At 37.3% G+C, this 23,235-nt stretch overlaps 1 pseudogene; it reads right to left on the bottom strand.

Moving 5' to 3' along the window:
* Nucleotides 1-1,571: 1,571 nt before the first annotated feature.
* LOC138152165 (large ribosomal subunit protein eL24-like) lies at nt 1,572-2,058 on the bottom strand (annotated as a pseudogene).
* Nucleotides 2,059-23,235: the final 21,177 nt, after the last annotated feature.

The following is a 23,235-nucleotide window of genomic DNA, read 5'->3' as shown; positions in this document are numbered from 1 at the left end:
CCATGTAACCTTGAGCAAGTTACTTAACCCCAATTGCTTAAAAAAAAAGTCTTTTCTGCGTTTATTGAGATAATCATATGGTTTCTGCTAGTTTTGTTGGTGGTGTGATCAATTATACTGATAATTTTCCTGATATTGAACCACCCTTCCATTCCTGGAATAAAGCCTACCTGATCAAAGTGTATTATTCTCATGATGAGTTGCTGTTGTCCTTTTGCTAATATTTTATTTAAAATTTTTGCATCTATATTCATGAAGGAAATTGGTCTGTGATTTCCTTTCTCTTTTTTGTCTCTTTCTGATTTAGGTATCAGCACCATATTTATGTTATAAAAAGAATTTGATAGGACTCATTCTTCTCCAATTTTCTTGAATAGTTTGTAAAGTATTGGAGTCAATTGTTCTTTAATGTTTGGTAGAATTAACTAGTAAAGCCATCTGGCCCTGGAGATTTTTTTCCTAGGGAGTTCATTGATGGCTTATTCAAGTTCCTTCTCTGAGATGGTGTTATTTACGTAGTTAACTTCCTCTTCAGTTAGGCTGGGCAACTTATATTTATCCATTTCACTAAGATCGTCAAATTTATGTGCATACAATTGGGCAAAATAGTTCCTAATTATTGCTTTAATTTCCTCTTCATTGGAGGTAGATTCACCCTTTTCATTCTTGATACTCATAATTTTGTTTTCTTTCTTTTTTTAATCATATTGACTAAGGGTCTATCAATTTTATTGTTTTTTTTTCATAATAACAGCTCTTAGTTTTATTTATTAATTCAATTGTTTTCTTAAATTCAATTTTATTAATGTCTCCTTTGGTTTTCATTATTTCTAATTTAGTATTTAATTTGGGATTTTCATTTTTTTCTTTTTTCTAGTTTTTTTCAGTTGCATAACCAATTTATTGACCTCCATTTTATTCATGTATGCATTCAGGGATATAAAACTTCCCCTAAGAACTGCTTTTGCTTCATTCCACAAGTTTGGGTATGTTGTCTCATCATTGTAATTCTCTTGAATGAAGTTCCTTATTATTTCTATAATTTCTTGTTTGAACCAATCATTCTTTAGGATTAAGTTAGTTTCCAATTAGTTTTTAGTCTATCCTTCCATGGCCCTTTATTACATATGATTTTTATTGCATTATCTGAGAAGGATGCAATTAATATTTCTGCCTTTTTACACTGAATTGTGAGGTTTTCATGCCCTAGTACATAGTCAATTTTTGTATATGTGCCATGTACTGCTGAGAAGAAGGTATATTCCTTTTTATCCTCATTCAATTTTCTCCAGAGGTCTACCATATCTATCTTCTCTAAGATTCTATTTACCTCCTTAACTTCTTTCTTGTTTATTTTGAGATTAGATTTATCAGGCTCAGAGAGGGGGAAATTGAAGTCCCCCACTAGTATAGTTTTGCTCTCTATTTCTTCCTCTAACATCCTTAACTTCTCTTTAAGGAATTTGTATGCTGTACCACTTGGTGCATAAATGTTTAGTAATGATATTTCTTCATTTTCGATGGTGCCTTTTTTTTTTTTTGCTTTAACATTTCCTTTTATTTAATTCAATTTAGTATACAATTAACATTTTCCACCAGCTTGGGGGTGCAGAAACTTTCACAGGCTTCACAATTTTTTTGCTTAGGTGCTGCCTTTGTAGGAGCCTTAGCAGCAGATGCAGCTGTCTTCTTAGTTGCTTGCTTAGCCTTTTTTGCTTCCTTGGTAGCCCTGATGGCTTGTTCTCATTGGGCCTTTCGAACTTCAGGTTTCTGGTTCCTCTTAGCCATTATATCAGCAAGAGAAGCCCCAGTGATGGCTCTTTGGAATTTAACAGCCTGGCGAGTTCTTTTCTTTTGAATCTCTTCTGACTGGCCCTTCTTGTGCTTTCTTCTATACAGGAAAGTCCAATTGATCTGCCTGAGGTTCCTCTTTGAAAGGAATGCAGAATAGCATTTTGCATTCAAAAACTGGAAAACCTTCCCGTCCATGTGGGCATAGCACCTCCCATGACCTGGGTAGATCTTGTACCCAGTGAAGCTGCACAGCTCGAACTTCATGGCTGCAAGCGTGAGGAAGATGGCAAAGAGAAAGTCGATGGTGCCTTTTAGCAGGATATAGTTTCTTCTCTATCTCTTTTAATTAGATCTATTTTTGCTTTTGCTTTGTCTGAGATAAGGATTGCTACCACTGCTTTTTTTTTTACTTTAGCTGAGGCATGATATATTTTACTCCAGCCTTTTACCTTTACTCTGTGTGTATCCCCCTGTTTCAGATGTGTTTCTTATAAACAGCATATTATAGGATTATGGTTTTTAATCCACTCTGATATCCACCTCCATTTTATGGGAGAGTTCATCCCATTCACATTCACAGTATTAGTTACAATTTGTATCTTTCTCTCCATCCTATTCCATCCCCTGTTTATGCTTTTATTTCCCCCTTCTTCCTTCCCTTCCTTAAGAATTTTCCTTTTGACAACTGCCTCCCTCAATATTCCCTCCTTATCAGCCCTCCTCCCTTTTCCTACCCTTCCCCCTTACTACTTCTTCCCTCCCTTCTAACCACCCCCCTTTCATAGCCCTTCCCCCCTCCTCCTGCTGAGAATAGATCTCATGCAATGCTCCTCTCCTTCCCTTCTTTCCCTCCATTATGATAAGTTTTATGTCTCTTCTTGATAAAGTCCTATACTTAACTGATTATGTTATTCTCTCCTTGCACCAGAATGAATGAGGGAAAAGCTCATATAATTCTCATTTCCCTCCCTTCTTTCCCTCTACTGTAATGTTTTTATGCCTCTTTGTGTGGCACAATTTACCCTTTTCTGCTTCATTCATTCCTCTTCTTCCATTGCAGTCCCTTTGTAGCCCTTAATAAGGTTTTTTTTTTATCATCATTTTGTGTAATTTATACCCACACCCTCTATTATCTATATCCCTTTTAGATGTCGCCATAGGTATATAATTCATGATATTAACAGGTATCAGCTTCCCATATAGGGATGTAAACAGTTTGCTCTTATTAAATATCAAGTTATGTGTGTGTGTGTGTGTGTGTGTGTGTGTGTGTGTGTGTGTGTGTTTCCCCTAGAGTCTTGTAATTGAGGTTGAATTTTCCACTGAGCTCTGGCTTTTTCATCAGGAAGGTCTGGAAGTCCATTACATCACTGAATGACCATCTCCTTGCCTGGAAGATTATGTTCAGTTTTGCTGGATAGGTGATCCTTGGTTGTAACCTGAGCTTTTTTGCCTTGTGAAAGATCATATTCCAGTCCCTCTAGTCTTTCAGTGTAGAAGTGGCCAGATCTTGTGAGATCCTCACTGTGGTTCCACAATATTTGAATTGTTTCTTTCTGGCTGTATTGTAGAATTTTCTCCTTTATCTGATATTTCTGGAATTTGGCCACAACATTTCATGGACTTTTCAATTTGGGATCTCTTTCAGGAGGTGTCCAGTGGATTCTCTCAATTTCCATTTTGCCTTCTGGTTCTAGGATCTCAGGGCAGTTTTCCTTGATGAGATCTTGAAAGACGTTATCCAGGCTCATTTTTTCATCCTGATTTTCTGGTAGGCAAATAATTTTCAGATTATCTCTCCTGGATATGTTTACCAGGTCAGTTATTTTTCCATTGAGATATTTTATCTCTTTTTCTAATTTTTCATTCTTGATGTTCTTTTTGACTGATTCTTGGTTCCTCATAGAGTCATTAGCTTTAATTTGATTGATTCTAATTTTTAGTGAATTATTTTCCTCAATTAGTTTTTTTAAAGCAATCAGGGTTAAGTAACTTGCTCAAGGCTACATGGCCATTTATTTCTGGGTGTTGTGCTAAGTATCTGAGCCCGGATTTGATCCCCAGGTCAGCCTGACACTGGAGCCGGTGCTCTTACTCGCTGTGCTACCTGGCTGCCCCTACTCAATTAGTTTTTGAAGCTCCTTTTCCATATGTTCAGATTTCATCTTTAGTTCACAAATTTTTCTTCTTAAGGAGCTCTTTTCTTCATTGTAATGTTTTTCTAATTTCACAATTTTGATTTTGACAGAATTATTGATTTTCTCCTCTTCTCTAATTTGGTTTTCAAAGTTCTTTTTGAGCTCATCAAGCACTTTCTGTGCTTGAGACCAGTTCATATTCCCTTTGAGTCTTCAGCTGTGGGTGTGGAGTCACTACTACCTCCTCCTGAATTTGGTTCCTCCCTCTCACAATAATAGGATTCTAGAGTCTTTGTCTTTGCAGTCTGTTTTTCACACATTTTGAGGCAGGGCCTTAGCTATGTCCTTTCTCCAGGGTTCCCAAGCCGTTACTGTTTAAATTTTTGCTCTGGGGCAATAATTATTTTGTTTTCAGGGTCAGAGGAGGGGATTGGAGCAGCTGGGGTTCACTCTGCCATCCTGGTCCCTGGAAGTTCAGATAGGGGTTTTTAAATTTCTAGGTTGTGTTGGTATTATCAGGAGTAGCTGCTGCCACTGCTGTGGGCCCTACATTTGTCTCTTACCCTGCTCCATCAGATACCAGCCCTGCAGCAATAGGCCTGGGAATGGCCCTTGTGGTTGGTGGATTAACTTGCCACCATGCTGACCAGGTGTCATCCGGGTCCCCGTGTGCTGCGTCATCTGGGCCTCTAGGTGTGCCGCCTATATACTGTTTTAAAGCTTGTAAAACACTTTACATATGTACCAACAAGAATTTATTAACCACCTTGATGTACCAAACAATTAGCTAGGTATTTGGCGTATAAAGACAACAATAAAACTACCGTTTACCTTAAGGAGCTTAAATTTCTTTGGGGGAGGGAGATACAATGTGAGCACAGCTAAATATAAAATCAATGTAAAGTAAACACAAACTAATGTCCCTGGGGGAGGACACTTGCAACTGGGGAAATCTTGTGTAGGAGGAAGCACTTGATCTGAATCTGGGAGGCAATGGTGAGTAGGGAATATATTCTTTTGCATGGAAGACAAAGTCATAGAGGCAGATTGAGTAATTAAGCAACTATTGGTAACTTTGGAGAGAGCAGCTTTAGTGATGAAATTAGAAGTCAGATTACAAGGCATTGAGAAGCAAGTAAAAGGAGAAGCAATGGATGATTGCCTAATCTTTATTTCTTCCAACCAGTATTAACATTTCCCCATAAATTATTTTTTGTATTCTTAACATCAAAATACTTTGTTATGTTTTTATATTTTAACTAGTAATAGTTTTGAGGGTTAATACTTTATAATATTCAATGAGAATAGCTGGAGTTATAATCCCCTAATTTCTAGATTTTTTTTTACTAAAAATGAATTTTATTATTTTGTCCAAATTATCACTTTGCATTTTGATCAGCATAAAATTGATATGCAAATCTGTTTAGAATGTATAATTAGTTAATTTTTTATTATATTTCTGTTGACTGCTCACAATAAATGAATATTTTTCCTTTTGTATAGATTTTCTACTATTACCGTAAAGATTATTTCTAGTTTGTGTAAGTCTTGAGTGTTTTGGTAAGTTAATAACCAGGTATTTTATGCATATTGTAGTTATTTAGAATGCAAGTTTCCCTTTTATAAATTATTGCTGTTTTTTGTAAGTATTGCATAGAAATGGTGATTTTGTACCATTCTATTTATTAAACCCATGTGTTTCAATTAGTTTGATTCTTTTTAGGGGATAGGGTTTCAAAGATGATCCTTTGTTGTCTGTAAAGGTTAATATTTTTTGTGTCTTCCAATGTTCAGATCTTTATTCCTCTCTTATATTGCTATAGCCAATGTTTCTAGAACTAAATCAAATGTTGGGAAAGAAGTATCCATGATTTAACCCTTAACTTATTGGAAGACCTTCTGGTGTTTTGTCATTGAAAATAATACTAGCTTTTATATTTCATTGTATTTGCTTTAAATATATTTATTCGATACCTTTTTATCTTTATATCACAGAAAATTCTGTAAGGAAATAATCCATGCCTATCCTTCCCCAAAGCTCCAGATTGAACCTTACTATGATAAGAAACAACACTTAAACTCAAAAATACCAGGGGAGGAACCAAGATGGTGGCATAGAAGGAGGAAAATTCCCTGACTTTCCCCCCCACCCATAACCACCTCAAATACCTATAAAAAATGACTCTGAACAAACTTTAGAGATATAGAACCCACAAAGCAACAGGAAAGGGTTAAAGGTTTCTGTCCACCTGCCAGTTAAAGGCAGCCTGGCAGGTGGACAGAAAGGGTCCATCGCAGCATGCTGAGAGCAGAGCCCAGTACCATGTGAGCCCTCAGTTTTAGCCTTGGGGTGGCCCCAGCCCTAGAGCATCCTTTGGGACAGTGGATCACCAGCATCTCTGGTGGTCTCCAGATTTATTAACCCATAAATGCCAAAGACAAAGGTCAGAGGACTTTGGGAACAGGGGGTCTGAAAGCATGGTCTGTCCTCTTCCCTGGAGGGAGAAGTGGCTGAGGCATAGCAGCCACCATGTGACTACTTCAGACCTCCTAGCCTGCAGATTATAGGGGGACCAAGCAACCAGTCTGAAGGATAATCACTCTTGCTTTAACCTGCTTGATCTAGATAGCTGTCTAGGGTAGAGGTCCTGGGGTGCATGACAAGGCACCACAGCCAGTGGAGGCTTCTGAGAGGACACACAACTAATAGCTCTAGCAACTGTGAAAACCCTAGCAATTTGGGACAAAGCTCTCTTCCTGGAAGCAGAGTTCTACTGTGGTCAAAAGCTCAAAAGTCAAGTAATTGAGTGGCAACATGAGTAAGCAAAGGATGCAAAGCAAACACAGTAGTCAAACCTTAGATTCTTTTTGTGGGAACAAAAAGGATCAAAGCATGGAATGGGAGAATGACCAGAACTCCTGTATCAAAAGCCTCCAAGGAAAATATGAACTGGTTACAGGCCATAGAGGATCTTAAGAAGGATTTTGAAAACCAAATAAGAGAAGTGGAGGAAACATTGGGAAGAGAAATGAGAATGATGCAAGAAAATCATGAAAAGAAAGTCAACAACCCGACTAAAGAAAATATCAACTTAAAAAATAGACTAACTCAAATGACAAAAGAGCCCCAAAAAGCCAATGAGGAGAAGAATGCCTTAAAAAGCGGAATTTGCCAGATGGAAAAAGAATCTCAAAAGCTCACTGAAGAAAATAATTCCTTCAGAATTAGATTGGAGCAAATGGAAGCTAGTGACTTTATGGGAAATCAAGATACTATTAAATAGATCCAAACAAATGAAAAAATAGAAGGCAATGTGAAATATCTTATTGGAAAAATCACTGACTTGGCAAATAGATCCAGGAGAGATAATTGAAAAATTATTGGACTACCTGAAAGGCATGATCAAAAAAAAAAGAACCTAGAAATCATCCTTCAAGAAATTCTCAAGGAAAATTGCCCTGATGTTTTAGAACCAGAAGGCAAAATAGAGGTTGAAAGAATCTACCAATCACCTCTTGAAAAAGATCCCAAAAAGAAAACTCCTACGAATGTTGTAGCCAGGTTCCAGAGTTCCCAGATCAAGGAGAAAATAGTACAAGCAGACAAAAAGAAACAATTTGAATATCGTGGAAACACAATCAGGATAACACAGGATCTGGCAGTTTCCTCATTGAGGTATCAAAGGGCTTGGAAGGTGATATTCTGGAGGTCAAAGGAGCTAGGATTAAAACCAAGAATCATCTACCCAGTTAAACTAAGTGTCATGTTTCAGGGGAAAATACAGTCATTCAGTGGAATAGAGGACTTTCAAGCATTCTTGATGAAAAAACCAGGGTTGAATAGAAAATCTGACATTCAGATACAAGAAGCAAGAGAAGCATGAGAAGGTAAACAGGGAAAAGAAATCATAAGAAATTTATCAAAGTTGAACTATTTACATTCCTGCATGGAAACATGATTATTGCAACTTATGAAACTTTTCTCAGTATGAGAATAATTGAAGGGAATATAAATATATACATGTTTATATGTATGTATGCATGCATATATATGTCTATATGGAAGGGTATATGTGTTTATGAATACATATGTGAGTGTGTGTATATATGTGTACAAGTATACATAGACAGAGAGCACAGGACCAATTAAATAGGAAGGGATTATACTTAAAAGGTGAAATTGAGTGGTGAGAGAGGAATATAATGACAGAAAATGGGGAGAGACAGAATGGGATAAACTATCTCATACAGAAGAGGCAAAGGAAAACTGTTACAATGAAGGGGAAGAACAGGAAAGCAAAAGGAATGGGTCAACCTTACTCTCATTGAATTTGGCTTAGGGAGGGAATGACATACACACCAAATAGGGTATATCACCCTACAGGAGAGTAGGGGAGAAGGGGAGGAGAGGGGGGATGATGGAGGGGAGGGCAGGTTGTGGGGGAGGGAAGTTGGAAGTGCACACTTTTGAAAAGTGACAAAGTCAAAGAAGAGAATAGAACAAGTGAGGGCAGGATAGGGTGGAGGGAAATATAATCAGTCTTTCACAATATATCTACTATGGAAATGTTTTGTGTAGCTAAACATGTACAACCTATATTGAACTTCCTATCTTGCCAGTAAAGATGGGTGACAAGGGAGGAAGGGAAAGAATATGGAATTCAAAATTTTAAAATCAAATGTTTAAAAAATATATTATTATTATTTCTTTTTTCATGCAACTGGGAAATGAGATATACAGGCACTGGGAAATGGAGATCCATTTGCCCTACTGGAGAGTCAGAGGGCGATGGGAGAGGATATACAAGAGGGCAGATTCGCATTGCTGTTTAGGGGTGATGGGTAGGGGAAAGATGGGGAGGAAATTTGTAACTCAAAATTTTGTGGAAATAAATGATGTAAATTAAAAATAAACATAAGATTTAATTAATTAAAAATACCACACAGTGAAAGATTTTTTTTTCTGCTTTTTGGAGGGCAATTAGGGTTAAGTGACTTCCCCAAAGTCACAAAGCTAGTGAGTGTGTCAAGTGTCTGAGGCCAGATTTGAGCTCAGGTCCTCCTGACTCCAAGACCAGTGCTCTATTCACTGCACCACCTAGCCACCCCAACACTGAAGGATTTTGATGCTGTATACATTTTCTTCTTGACATCTCCCTTTTTTCTACCATCATATAGTCTGTGAGGTCACCATTTACTTGTTTTTAGTTGCCTGGAGTTTCACTTCCTTTTAATAATCTTCTCATTTACATTGCTATGGTCACTGTATATTTTGTTCTTTTCATTTTTTAAATTTCATTGTATCAGTTCAAAGTATCTTTCCATGTTTCTCTGAATTCCTCATACTTATGATTTCTTGATTATATAATAATATTCTATTACCTTCTTAAACAATATTTTTTTGTTTTTAAAAAAATTATTCCAGATTGGATGGCATCCACTTTGTACTTAAGTACTTTAGTAGCACAGAGTGCTACTATAAATGTTTTTTATATGTTGGAATTTTGTTTCTGTCTTTGTTTTTTTCAGAATATAGGCCCAGTAGTTGGATTGCCAGTTCAAAGGGGATGGACAGTTTAGTCACTTTTCAGGTATAGCTCCAAATTGTAATCCAGAAGAGCAACTGGCCATTAACATATTATAACAACTATTTATTACTTTGCTTGTCTTCCAGTGATCTTTGTGCTATTTTCTTCTCAATTTTTATGTTCTTTGCCACTTTATAGGCATGTTTGCAGTTTGCAGAAATGAAGCATTTGAGTTGTTTTAATTTTCATTTCTGTTACTGTAAGTTATATGGAGCGTGTTTTCATAAGGACATTAGTAATTTGTAAATCTTTGAAAACTCTTTGTAAACATCTTTAGGCCACGTGAATATTGAGTAATGACTTATTGTTATATAGTTGATTCAATTCCCTATATAGCCTGAATATTAAAATAGCAAACTTTCTTTATTCTAATGGGTCTTTTTCTTGCAGTTCTCAAACAGGGAGTCTCCTTTGACATTTCCCCTAAATTTATTTTTTGTTTTATTATATATTTGACTATGTGTTAAAATTGCATTATATATCTATACACACATATGTATAATTTTATACATATATAAAATTAACAAGCATTAATTTCTCTTGCCCATCCCACCCAACAGGAGAGGGCAGGAAAATATTTGCTTCTTTTTCTTAGTTATGTGGTCTCTTCCATTGATTTCATTTTCAACCAATACTAAGTAGTTTTCACGATGGCTGCTTTATAATATAATTTTAGATGTGGTAATGCTATGTATGTCCCTTTCATTCATACTTTTCCTCATTACTCTCTGTGATATTCTAGAACTTTTGTTCCTTCAAATAAATTTTGTTATTGCTTTCTTTACCTCTATAAAATTATCCATTTCTTGGTTTAACACTGTATTTTTACATTGATCTAGTTAGCATGCTCATCTTAATAATATTGACATGGCCCAATGATGAGTAGCTTATCTTTCAACTTATATGTCTTTCTTTAAATAGTATTTTTTTAGTTGCATTTATACAAAACTTGTAGTTGTCCTGGTGGGTTAACTTAAGAATATTTTATGTGTTTTGCATTATTTTGAATGGAACTTATCTTTTTTCCTATTAATTTTGGTACTATATAGAAAATTTATTTTGTGAATTTATATTGTATCCTACTATTTACAGAAGCTATTAATAATCTTCATTTGTTTCTTCACAGAGTCTCTGCAGTTTTCTTAGCATATCCTCAGGTCATCTTCAAATAGTTTTTTGGTTTCATCTTTGTTTATATTTATATGTTTAATTTTGTTTTCTGGTCTTATTGATATAGCTGGTATGTATAGAACTACATAAAATAACAGTTGTAAGAGAAGGCTTGTCTTCTTATACTTTACATTTATTGGAAATGTTTCTAGTATTTTTCTATTGCATTAACTCTTGTTTATTTTTTTAAATGCTTTATTAACTTCCAGTTTACATCATTCATTTCCACCAGATTTTGAGTTACAAATTTTTTCCCCGATTTTCCCTTACCCACCACCCCAAAATGACTGTCCCACAAGGTATTCCCTCCTCCAATCTGTTTCCTCCCATATCTTCTTCCATACCCCCTTCGATTTTTCCAGTAGGGCATGATGGGTCTCTATGCCCCAAAGCCTGTATAACTAATTTCCCAATTACATATAAAATAGTATTAATAGTTGTATTTATATATTTTTAAACATTTTATTTTAAAACTTTAAATTCCAGATTCATTCACTTCCTCTCTTGTCACCCACCCTTATTGGGGAGATAAGCAATTCAGTATATGTTGTACATGTGTAGCTATACAAAACATTACCATAGTAGATATAGTGTAAAAGACTGACTATATTTTCCTCCCTCCTATCCCACCTCCCACTTGTTCTATTCCCTACTTTGATCCTTTCCATTTTCAAAAGTGGGTGCTTCCTATTTCCCTCCCCCCCCCAGCCTGCCCTCCCTTCCATCATTGCCCCTCTCATCCCCTTTCCCCCTACTCTCTTGTAGGGTGAGATAATCTATTTAGTGTGTATGTCATTCCATCTCTGAGCCAAATTCAATGAGAATAAGGTTTTGCCTTTTTGCCTTCCTGTTCTTCCCCTCCATTTTAACCATTTTCCCTTGCCTCTTCTATATGAGATAGTTTACCCCATTGTGTCTCTCCCCATCTCCTCTCATTATATTCCTCTCTCACCTCTTAATTTCACCTTTTAGGTATCATCCCTTCCTATTAAATTCATCCTGTGCCCTCTATCTATGTATACCTGTAAACATATATACACACATTCACGTATGTATTCATATGCCCATATACCCTCATATATATATATATTCCCTTCAACTATTTTCATACTGAGAAGAGTTTCATCAGTTACAATTATTGTTTTTCCATGTAGAAATGTAAATAGTTCAACTTAGATAAGTGGCTTCTGATTTCTTTTCCCTGTTTACCTTCTCAAGCTTCTCTTGCTTCTTGTATCTGAATGTCAAATTTTCTATTCAACTCTGGTTTTATCATCAAGAATGCTTGAAAGTCCTCTATTCCACTGAATGACCATATTTTCCCCTGAAACATGATACTCAGTTTTTCTGGGTAGGTGACTCTTGGTTTTAATCCCAGCTCCTTTGCCCTCTGGAATGTCATATCCCAAGCCCTTTGGTCCCTCATTGTAGAAGCTTCCAGATTCTGTGTTAGCCTGATTGTGTTTCCACAATATTCAAATTGTTTCTTCTTGGCTGCTTGTAATATTCTCTCCTTGAACTGGGAATGTCAGAACCTGGCTATAATATCTCTAGGAGTTTTCTTTTGGGGATCTTTTCCAGCAGGTGATCAGTGCATTCTTTCAACCTCTCTTTTTCCCTCTGGTTCTAAAACATAAGGGCAGTTTTCCTTGAGAATTTCTTGGAGGATGATTTCTAGGTTCTTTCTTTGATCATGCCTTTCAGGTAGTCCACTAATTTTTAAATTATCTCTCCTGGATCTATTTTCCAGGTCAGTGGTTTTTCCAATGAGATATTTCACATTGCCTTCTGTTCTTTCATTTGTTTGGATCTGTTTAACAGCATCTTGATTTCTCATAAAGTCACCAGCCTCAATTTGCTCCAATCTAATTCTGAAGGAATGATTCTCTTCAGTGAGCTTTTGAGATTCTTTTTCCATCTGGCAAATTCGGCTTTTTAAGGCATTCTTCTCCTTGTTGCCTTTTTGATCCTCTATTGCCATTTGAGTTAGTCTGTTTTTTTAGGTATTATTTTCCTCAGTCAGGCTGTTGACCTTCATCTCATAATTTTCTTGCATCATTCTCATTTTTCTTCCCAATTTTTCTTCTACTTCTCTTATTTGCTACTTAAAGTCCTCTATGGACCATAACCAGCTCGTATTTTTCTTGGAAGCTTTTGGTGCAGGAGTTCTGACTTCATTGTCTTCCTCCCATTCCATGCTTTGATCCTTTTTGTCCCCAAAATAGGAGTCTAATGTTGGATTCCTCTGTTTTCTTTGCTTCCCTCACTTACTCTTGTTGCTTCTCAATTACTTGACTTTTGGGCTTTTTGCCACAGTAGGATTCTGCTACCAGACAGGGGGGCTTCATACCAAACACTTGGGTTTTCTCAGCTGCCAGAGGTATTAACTGGGTGCCCTCTTTGAAGCCTCCACACACTCTGGCAAGCTGGTCACACACCCCAGGACCTCCACCCTAGACCACAATCCAGATCTAATCAGGTAAAAGCAAGAGTGATTACCCCTCAGACTGGTTGCTTGGTCCCCCTACACTCTGCAGGTCAGGAGCTGAAGCAGCCACGTGGCTGTGGCTGCACAGCTGCAGCTCCTCAGCGGCTTCTCACCACAGGGGAAGAGGCCGATGCACTCCCAACTACTGGATCCCAAAGTCCACACTGCACTGACCTCTCACTTTGTCCTTCGCATCTATGTGTTGATAATTCTGGAAACGGTCACAGCTGCTGGTGATTTGGAGTCCCTTCAGCCAGGGGTTGGTCAGGCCCACCCTGGTGCTAAAACCTCGGGCATGGGCTCGGCTCCCAGAGCACTGTGCTGGCCGATTCCTGCCAGCCTACCAGGCTGTCCTCCATGGGGGGTTAGCTTCTTTGTGTCATTTTGTAGGTTCTGTCAACTCTTGGTTTTAATGTATATGTTTTATCATATATCTTATGAGTTCTTCAATGTCTTTGCTCTTTAAGTTTTTTTCTTAAACATAAGCCAATCATATTTTGTCAAAGGCTTTCCTTCATCTGTTGAAATGATCATATGAATTTTGTTATTTTTTGTTTATATTATTATGCTAATCGTTTTCCTAATAGTAAACCATACTTTAATTCCTTGTACAAATCCAATTTGATCATCAGGAAGATACTATATTAAATTTTACATAGATATTCACTAGTGAGATTGGTCTATAATTATATTGTCAACACCTTATGTATCTTATAATATTACTTCTGTTTCTATTATGGATAATACTTTTTATGGCATAATTCTAATCCTTGGCTCAAAAGGCACATTGCATGGGACTCTCTTCTCATTGACAGGGATCAATGCCATGTGACTGCATGAGGTGAAGACAGAGTTGATTTGAGTAAGAGTGGAGAGAGATCCTTCTGGCTCTTCTGACTTCCAGCTTTGAAAATGAAGATAATGCACCATTCCAACCTTTCTTTAAGTTCACTGATGACAGACAGACTCTGGGAAAAAGAGGACATACAGAGAAGCTGAAAATATGTCCTTTCCTATCCCCAGCTAGTTATACTAGAGACATTTGGGAATTTATCCTTGAGTGAGATCTGGGACTCCTTCTCTCACTTGGTTCAGCTGTGTTACCTCATTTCCAAGGGGAGAGCTCATTCAATCTGTATAGTCTGGCATATATGCCATATATATATATTTTTTCCCTCTGATTTTTGTTTGATTATTGACTTGTGTTTTTATATGCTATTTTGATTATTTGTATTTGCTATGTGTGTTCATTGTGTAACTGGCATATGGCGAGAGGATATAAAACTCGAACCATTGCTTTCCCATTAGAAAAGTACAATCAGGAGTTTGGCTTGAACCTAAAATCTGCTTTTTCTCTACTAATAATATTTAAAGGAGTAAAGAGATGTAATTTTAACCCTCTCTCTGAGGAAAACAGGGGGTCCAGCCTCTAGCCCCTACCTCCTGCTTCCCCTCCTAGCAGGAATCAAAGTTCCCCCTGAAAAAGGACTGGAGTGGAGAGGCCAGGTGGCTCAGTGAGTAAGAGCACTGGCCCCAGTGTTGGGATGACCTGGGGATCGAATCTGGACTCAGATACTTAGCACCACACCCAGAAATAACTGGCCGTGTAACCTTGAGCAAGTTACTTAACCCCAATTGCTTAAAAAAAAAAAAAAAAGGACTGGGGGAGTTGATGCTAAAGATATCTATTTTTGCCTGCCTGTAAGCCACATCTAAACACTCCTCTGTAGACATATATAATCTATATGGGCCAAAACAATACCCTTCTACATGTGGGGGCTCAGTATTTTAATTACTTTTTAAATGCTTGATAGAATTCTCCTGTGAGTCCAATTGACTCAAGACATCCCCCCTTCCCCCGCCTTTGATAGTTTATTTATGACTTTCTTTTTCAGAGACTGAATTGTTTAAAATGTCTCATATTTTGTTAGTCTAATCTTATAGTTATAATTTTACTTTTAAATCTTAATTTTACTGCTATATACTTGCATTTAGTAGTTACTGATAATTTTCTTTATTTCCTTCCTGGTTTTTGTGAATTTACTGTCAGTTTTTTTCTCTTTCCTGTTCATTTTGTTAGTTTTTTTTTTAAGAAACAACTCAATGTTATCCATTCAAAAATCTTTTTTGCTTTTAATTTATATTATTTAACTTCTTACTCTTAAGATTATTTTTGTGCTTAGTTTGGTATTGCTAATTCGATTTATTTTAATCTTTTAAATTGAATGTTTAGTTTATTTTCTTTTTTCTATTTTGTCATTGTTTTCAGAAATGTCACTTTTCCTTCAAATACTGCTTTTTTTCCTTAAGTTTTGTCATTTTTATCTCATTATCATTATAGTTAATGTAATTTTTCATTGTTTAATATGATTTGTGCTTTGGCTAATTTTCATTCCTTAATTTCCTTCTAAATCTCTCTAATTATATTGAATAAAAGGTAAAAGGAATGATGAAGTTGCTATAGCTGAAGAGTTAAAATTACAAGAAAAAAGACAGATCTTTGAATAGCAAGTTACTTGCATACAAAGATAGGTCTCAGTTCTTCCTAAACCTCCCAAGATACTTAGAAAACTTTATTTTATCTTCAGAAATACCCAGCCTCATTTTTGTAACCACTTTATCTCAAGAAATACAAAATGATAAAGAAATGGTAGAATCTCAGTGGAATTCATTGGACATCAATCCGAGAAAGAGGTTATATCTCTTAAGAGGCCATAGGAATGCCAGGCTAACAGAGAAAAGGTCAAGGTAATAAGGGAATGATCTGATTATCTAAGGTACCAATGCATGGATGCAGTAAAAACATTGCCAGAATGACAGTGTTTACTCCCCAGGGCTCGGGCCAGGCTTTTGTAGGCCTGTATTTCTCTATGCCAGTGGGATTAGATTGAGGTTAAAAACAATAGAGACAGGGCATTCAGAATGATATCTAAATATTTGGGGCAGAGGGCAGGATAAAATATGTGTCGATATCATAGGAATGAGAAGGAAAAAAGTATCTTCCTGAATGTAAGTTCAAATTCATGAAGGAACTTGGAACTTGAGTTATATTTTGTACCACAACCTTATGCTCCATAGCTGCTAGTCAGAATTATGAGGGGGCACCAGAAAGAATTTAAATACATTTAGGTTTCCTCTATGGCCCCAAATGGCCATGAAGAAAGGAAGGCTGGTAAGCATGCATATGGTTACAAAGACTGTTTGATGATGCCAGAAAGACATCTGTTTGTAGCTGCTGAGAACATGAAGAAATTAGAAACTTCTCTTTAACATCTAAAAGGAGACTTGTACACCTCCCTTCTCCTCCCCCCTGCATGTACATTCTTTTTAAAGGCAGAAGAAAATGGTTATAGAATAACACACCCAATTCCATATCTTTAGATTTGTGGGTTAATTTGGCTGAACTGGTTTCTTTCCTTTTTTTATTCTTCTCATACACAATGACCAGGCTGATTTTATATCAGGAATATGGGGCTGCTTCAATATTAGGAAAATTATAAGCATAATTAGCCATATTAATAACAAAAACAACAAAATAACATGATTACTTCAATAGATACAGAAAAAAGCTTTTGACATAATACAATACTCATTCTCACTAAAATCACTAGAAAGCACAGGAATAAACTGAGTGTCCCTTCAAGTGATAAGTAGTATCTGCCAAAAACAAGTATTATCTCTAATGGGGATAAGTTGGATTCTTTCCAGTCTACCATCTGGTTCTAGAATATCAGGGCAGTTTTCCTTGATAATTTCTTAAAAGATGATGTCTAGGCTCTTTTTAAAAAAATTATTAAATTTTATGTTATTTTTAATTTACAAAATTCATTTCCAAAAGATTTTGATTTACAAATTTTCTCCATGTTTTTCCCCTACCCATCACCCCAGAACAACGATCCCACTGAATGCCTCCTCCCCCAATCTACTCTCTCCTATATCCTCCCCCATTCCCCATCCAATTTTCCAGTAGGGCAAGATGGATCTCCATACCCCAGTGCCTATATATCTTATTTCCCAGTGCATGTAAAAAATAAGAATAGTAATAATTTTTTTTAAACATTTGATTTTAAAACTTTGAATTCCAGGTTCTTTCCATTCTTCCCTCATCTCCGACCCTTACTGGGAAGATAAGCAGTTCAATATAGGTTGTACATGTGTAATAAATTAAAACATTTCCATAATGGATATATTGTGAAAGACTGACTGTATTTCCCTTCATCCTGTCCCACCACCCACTTATTCTATTTCCTATTTTGACCCTGTCCCTTTTGTGTGCTTCTAAATACCCTCCTGCCCATCTGCCCTCCCTTCTATCATCTTCCCTCTTATCCCCTTCCCCCCTACTTTCCTGTAGGGTAAGATACCCAATTTAGTGTGTATGTTATTCCCTTCTTAAGCCAAATTCAACGAGAATAAGGTTGACTCATTCCCTTTTGCCTCCATTGTAACAGTTTTTCCTTGCCTCTTTTATATGAGATAATTTACCCTATTCTGTCTCTCCCTGTCCCCTCTAATTATATTCCTCTCTCATTTCTTAATTTTTAAATATCATGCCTTCCAATTCAATTGATCCTGTGCCCTCTGTCTTTGTGTACCTGTACACACACACACACATACATATATGTATATATATATAAACTCACATATGCATTCATACACACATATAACCTCCTATATAGACATACACACACACACACACACACACACACACACACACATATATATATATATATATATATATTCCCTTCAACTATCCCCATGCTGAGAAAAATTTCATAAGTTACAATTATTGTTTTTCCATGCAGGAGTGTAAATAGTTCATCTTTGATAAGTTCCTTGTGATTTCTTTTCCCTGTTTACCTTCTCATGCTTCTCTTGTTTCATGTATTTGAATGTCATATTTTCTATTCAACTCTGGTTTTTTCATCAATAATGCTTGAAAGCCTTCTATTTCATTGAATGACCATATTTTCCCCTGAAACATGATGCTCAGTTTTGCTGGGTAGGCGATTCTTGGTTTTAATCCTAGCTCCTTTGACCTCTGGAATATCATATTCCAAGCCCTTTGATTCCTTAATGTAGAAGCTGCTAGATCTTGTGTTATCCTGATTGTGTTTCCACAATATTCACATTGTTTCTCCTTGGCTGCTTGTAATATTTTCTCCTTGATCTGGGAATTCTGGAACCTGGCTATAATATTCCTAGGAGTTTTCTTTTTGGGATCTTTTTCAAGAGGTGATTGGTGAATTCTTTTGATATCTATTTTTTCTTTCTGATTCTAAAATATCAGGGCAATTTTCCTTGAGAATTTCTTGAAGGATGATTTCTAGATTCTTTTTTTGATCATGGCTTTCAGGTAGTCCAATAATTTTCAAAATATCTCTCCTGGATCTATTTTCCAGGTCAGTGGTTTTTCCAATGAGATATTTCACATTGCTTTTTGTTTTTTCATTTGTTTGGATCTATTTAATAGTATCTTGATTTATCATAAAGTCACTAGCTTCCATTTGCTCCAATCTAATTTTGAAGGAATTATTCTGTTCAGTGAGCTTTTGAGATTCTTTTTCCATCTGGCAAATTTGGCTTTTTAAGGCATTCTTCTCCTCACTGGGGCTCTTTTGCCATTTGAGTTAGTCTATTTTTTAAGTTGATATTTTCTTCAGTCAGGTTGTCAACTTTCTTTTCATGATTTTCTTGCATCATTCTCATTTCTTTTCCCAATTTTTCCTCCACTTCTCTTATTTGATGTTCAAAATCCTTCTTGAGCTCCTCTGTGGCCTGTAAGCAGTTCATATTTTTCTTGGAAATTTTTGGTGCAGGAGTTCTGACTTCATTGTCTTCCTCCCATTCCATGCTTTGATCCTTATTGTCCCCAAAAAAGGAATCTAAGGTTTGACTGCTGTGTTTGCTTTGCTTCCTTTGATTGCTCATGTTGCCACTCAATTACTTGACTTTTGAGCTTTTTGACACAGTAGAACTCTGCTTCCAGAGAAGGGAGCTTTGTCCCAAATCACTGGGGTTTTCACAGATGCTGGACCTATTAGTTAGGTTCCCTCTCAGAAGCCTCTACTGGCTCTGGCACCTGGTCACACACCCCACGACCTCCATCCACAACAGTGATCCAGATCAAGCAGATTAAAACAAGAGTGATTACCCCTCATACTGTTTGCTTGGGCCCCCTTAGATATGCAGGACAGGAGCTCTTAAGCAACCATGAAGCAGCGGCTCCAGGGCCACCACACCTCCACCACTTCTTGCTCTGGGGACAGAGGCCAGAGCATGCCATTCCCCCCACCCCCAATTCCAACAGAGTTCTATACTGACCTCTCACTTTGTCTTTGTTATTTATGGGTTACTAAATCTGGAAACCACCACAGCTGCTTGTGATCCACTCTCTTGAAGTCCCTTGAGCCCCTGCTGGTCGGGACCACCCTGGAGCTAAAACCACAGCCTCATGGAGGGCTGGGCTCTGCTCCCAGCATGCTGTGATAAACCCTTCCAGTCTGCCTGCCAGGCTAACTTCAGTGGGAGATTTGTTTCTCTTTGTCACTTTGTGGGTTCTGTAGCTCTAAAATTTGTTTAGAGTCATATTTTATAGGTATTTGAGGTGGTTATGGGTGGAGGTCATGGAGTTTTCCTGCTTCTACACCACCATCTTGGCTCTGCTGCCCTAGGGATGTTTTTTGATCATGGCTTTCAGATAATCCAGTAATTTTAAAATTCTCTCTCCTGGTTCTGTTTTCCAGGTCAGTTGTTTTTCCAATGAGATATTTTACATCATATTCTGTCTTTTCATTCTTTTGGATTTGTTTTATAATATCTTGATTTCTCATATTAGCTTTCATTTGTTCCATTTTAATTTTGAAGGAATTATTTTCTTCAGTGACCTTTTCGACTTCCTTTTCTATTAGACCAATCTACTTTTTAAGGCATTCTTCTCCTAATTGGCTTTTTGGACCTCTTTTGCCATTTGAATTAGTCTATTTTTCAAGGTTTTGTTTTCTTCAGTATTTTTGGGGGTCTCCTTTAGTAAGCTGTTGACTTGTTTTTCATTATTTTCTTGTGTCACTCTCTTTTCTTTTCCCAATTTTTCCTCTATTTCTCTTACTTGATTTTCAAAATCCTTTTTGAGCTCTTCCATGGCCTGTGACCAATTCATATTTTACTTGGAGTCTTTTGATGCAGGAGTTTTGACTTTGTTGTTTTCTTCTCCTTCTATGTTTTGATCTTCTTTGTCACCAAAGAAAGATTCTATAGTCTGACTTCTTTTCCTCTGTTTGTTCATTTTCTGAGACAATTACTTGACTTTTAAGCTCTTTGCCATGGTAGAACTCTGCTTCCAGAGTGGAGAGTGTTGTGTCCCAAATTTCTGGGGTTTTGCACAGCTGTTATCAGATCTACTTCTGGGCACCTGCCTCAGAACTATGTGGGGAACTCCCTCTCCACAGCCTCAACAACCTCTGCCATGCCAGTGCTTCTTATCACCCCAGGACTACCACTGTGACTCAGATCCAAGCAGGGCAAAGCAAGAGAATCCTGCCTCAGCACCAGCAAAGGGATTCTTGCAAGTGCCCTCTGATCAGCTGCTTGGTCCCCCCCACCATCTGTGGGCCTGGAGCTCTGGAAGCAGTCACTGCTGCTGCTGTTGATGTTGCTATTGCTGCTGCCACAGTCACCTCCACATCCATCACCCCTCAGGCAAGGGCCAGACCTGCTCTTTTCTCACCCAGGTCCAACAGGGTTTCCCCACTGACCTTTTACTTTCTCTTTGACATTTGTGGAAGAAGTCTGGAGACTGTCACAGCTGCCAGTGATTCAGTCCCCTGAGGTCTGCTCTGGCCTGATCTGTGCTGCCAGTCTATGTCTGCACAGCCCACATCGGACTGTGCTCCATTCCCAGTCCAGTGTGATAGACCCTTCCTTTTGACTTGCCAGGTTGTCTTCAGCTGGAGATGTATTTCATTTTGTCATTTGGTGGGTTCTGTAGCTCTATAACTTCTTTGGAGTCATTTTTTTACAGGTATTAGAGGTGATTGGGGGATGAGCTCAAGCAAGTTCCTGCTTCCCTCCCCCCTGCAAGTTGGAAGCATTTCTAATAAGATCATTGGGAGCATGAATGTCTAATATCACCAGTACCAGAAATGCTAGTTGTAGCAATAAGGCAAGAAAAAAAATATACTGATGAAATTAGCATAGGCAGAGAAAAAGCAAAAACAATCACATTTTTTGCAGATGGTATGATAATAAGAGAACCCTAAAAAGGCAACTAGAAAAACTTCCTATTGCCTCGGTTTCTATTGTGTTGTTTTTTCCTGTTGTTAAGTGGAAGACACTGAAGATGGCTACAATCTTGTGAGCTTCAAAAGGTCATGGGAGTGAGTCACTTTCGAAGTCCAGGAGATGAAATCCATAGCAAGATTTTCTGAAAGGTAAATGGTGAAGTATGAATTTCAGAGTGATCTACTTGACTCATCTCAGCAGCAGCAAAGAAGAAAACTCAGCAATCCATAGGTCGTAACAATATTTGGAAATGAATTTGGTGAGGGAAGTATGCATGAAGTCTGAGCCCACTTTTCCCTGTGTTTCCCTGAGCTGCCATTGGACTTTGATGACTGGAAGAGAAAATGAGCCTGAAAACTTTGTGCAACTCTGTCTCACTTCATTCCAATTTACAAGCAAGTCAATGACATGACATTGATCCTCTTTGAAAAACAAAGGATGAACAAAATAACAGAGCAGAGAGTATGCCTGCAGATGTATTTGGGGTAGGGGTGGGGTGGGAAGGAGAGAAATATTTGCATTTCTATTCTTGCTATATGTTTGCAGTAAATATCCCTTTACAAAACTAATTGGTATTAATTGATGAAGGGAACCTGAACAGAGGTGCCGATCACTAGATGTTAACTGTAAGGAGAACACACCAGAATGAGAACTTAAGCCAGTAGTATTAGAGAAAATCCTTGCTTCTTCTTCAGGGGTTCCCTTTCCCCAAGAATTCTAAGTGGGTGATATAACTAAGGAGAATGAGTCCAGGGTCTTGTTCATATGAAATCACAGCAAAGTAATCTGGGGGAAAGAAGATAGCAGTAATACCTGGAGAAAAGAGGAAAGTCTTTTTGTAAGAGGTAACACTTGAACTGAGCCTTGAAGAGAGTTAAGGGTTCTAAGAATTAAAAGTGAGAAAGGCAAGTGCTTCCGTTATGAGGACCTGTCTGTGCAAAGGCATAGAGATAGCAGATAGAAGTGTGTGTGTGTGTGTGTGTGTGTGTGTGTGTGTATATTGCAAGTAGGCAATCCATCTTCTATTTAACTAGTTGTATGAAAATTCAGTTCCTAAAGCAAAAGACTGTCCGTGGCATTCTCCTGATCAACATATAATAATAATAATAATAGAATAGCTAGCATTTATGTAATGCCTACTGTGTACCTGGCACTGTGTTAAGCACATTACAAATGTCATCTCATTTGATTATCACAACAATCTTGCTGTTATTACCCCCATTTTAGAGTTGAGAAACTGGGGCACACATGTTTAATGACTTGCTGGAGGTCACACAGCTAGTCACTGTCTGAGGCTGGATTTGAATTCAGGTCTTTCTCATTCCAGGGCCAGCATCCTAGCCACTGAGCCACTGAGCTGCCTCTGTTATTTCTATACACACTGTCTCTCTAAAGGCATAATATTATCTGCATCCTTATGGAAATTTTCACATAAGGAAATTTCCCACACAAGAGAAATCATAGATTTATGGCAAGGGTTTTTAAACTGAACTCAGTGGACCTCTAGGGGTTCTGTGGATAAATTTCATGAGGTTCATGAATTTGGATGGGAAAATAGAAATTACATCTTCATTTTCATTAACAATTAACTCAGAGATTCTTAACCTTTACTATGTCTAGGATGACTTTGACAGTCTAATGTTGAAACCTATAGATCCCTTCTCAGATAGTATTTTAAATGCATAAAATAAAATACCTAGGATTATAAAGGAAACCAATTACATTAAAATATAGATATCAAATTTTTTTTAAAAACAAATTCACAATATGTTTTGCA

The sequence above is a fragment of the Petaurus breviceps genome, unplaced genomic scaffold (genome assembly GCF_028583685.1).
Source record: "Petaurus breviceps papuanus isolate PSGF00001 unplaced genomic scaffold, PetGlider_PUasm1.0 90919, whole genome shotgun sequence".
In the NCBI taxonomy this organism is placed as follows: Eukaryota; Metazoa; Chordata; class Mammalia; order Diprotodontia; family Petauridae; genus Petaurus; species Petaurus breviceps.
The sequence above is the reverse complement of the archived record's forward strand: the minus strand, read 5'-3'. Positions and strand labels throughout refer to the sequence as shown.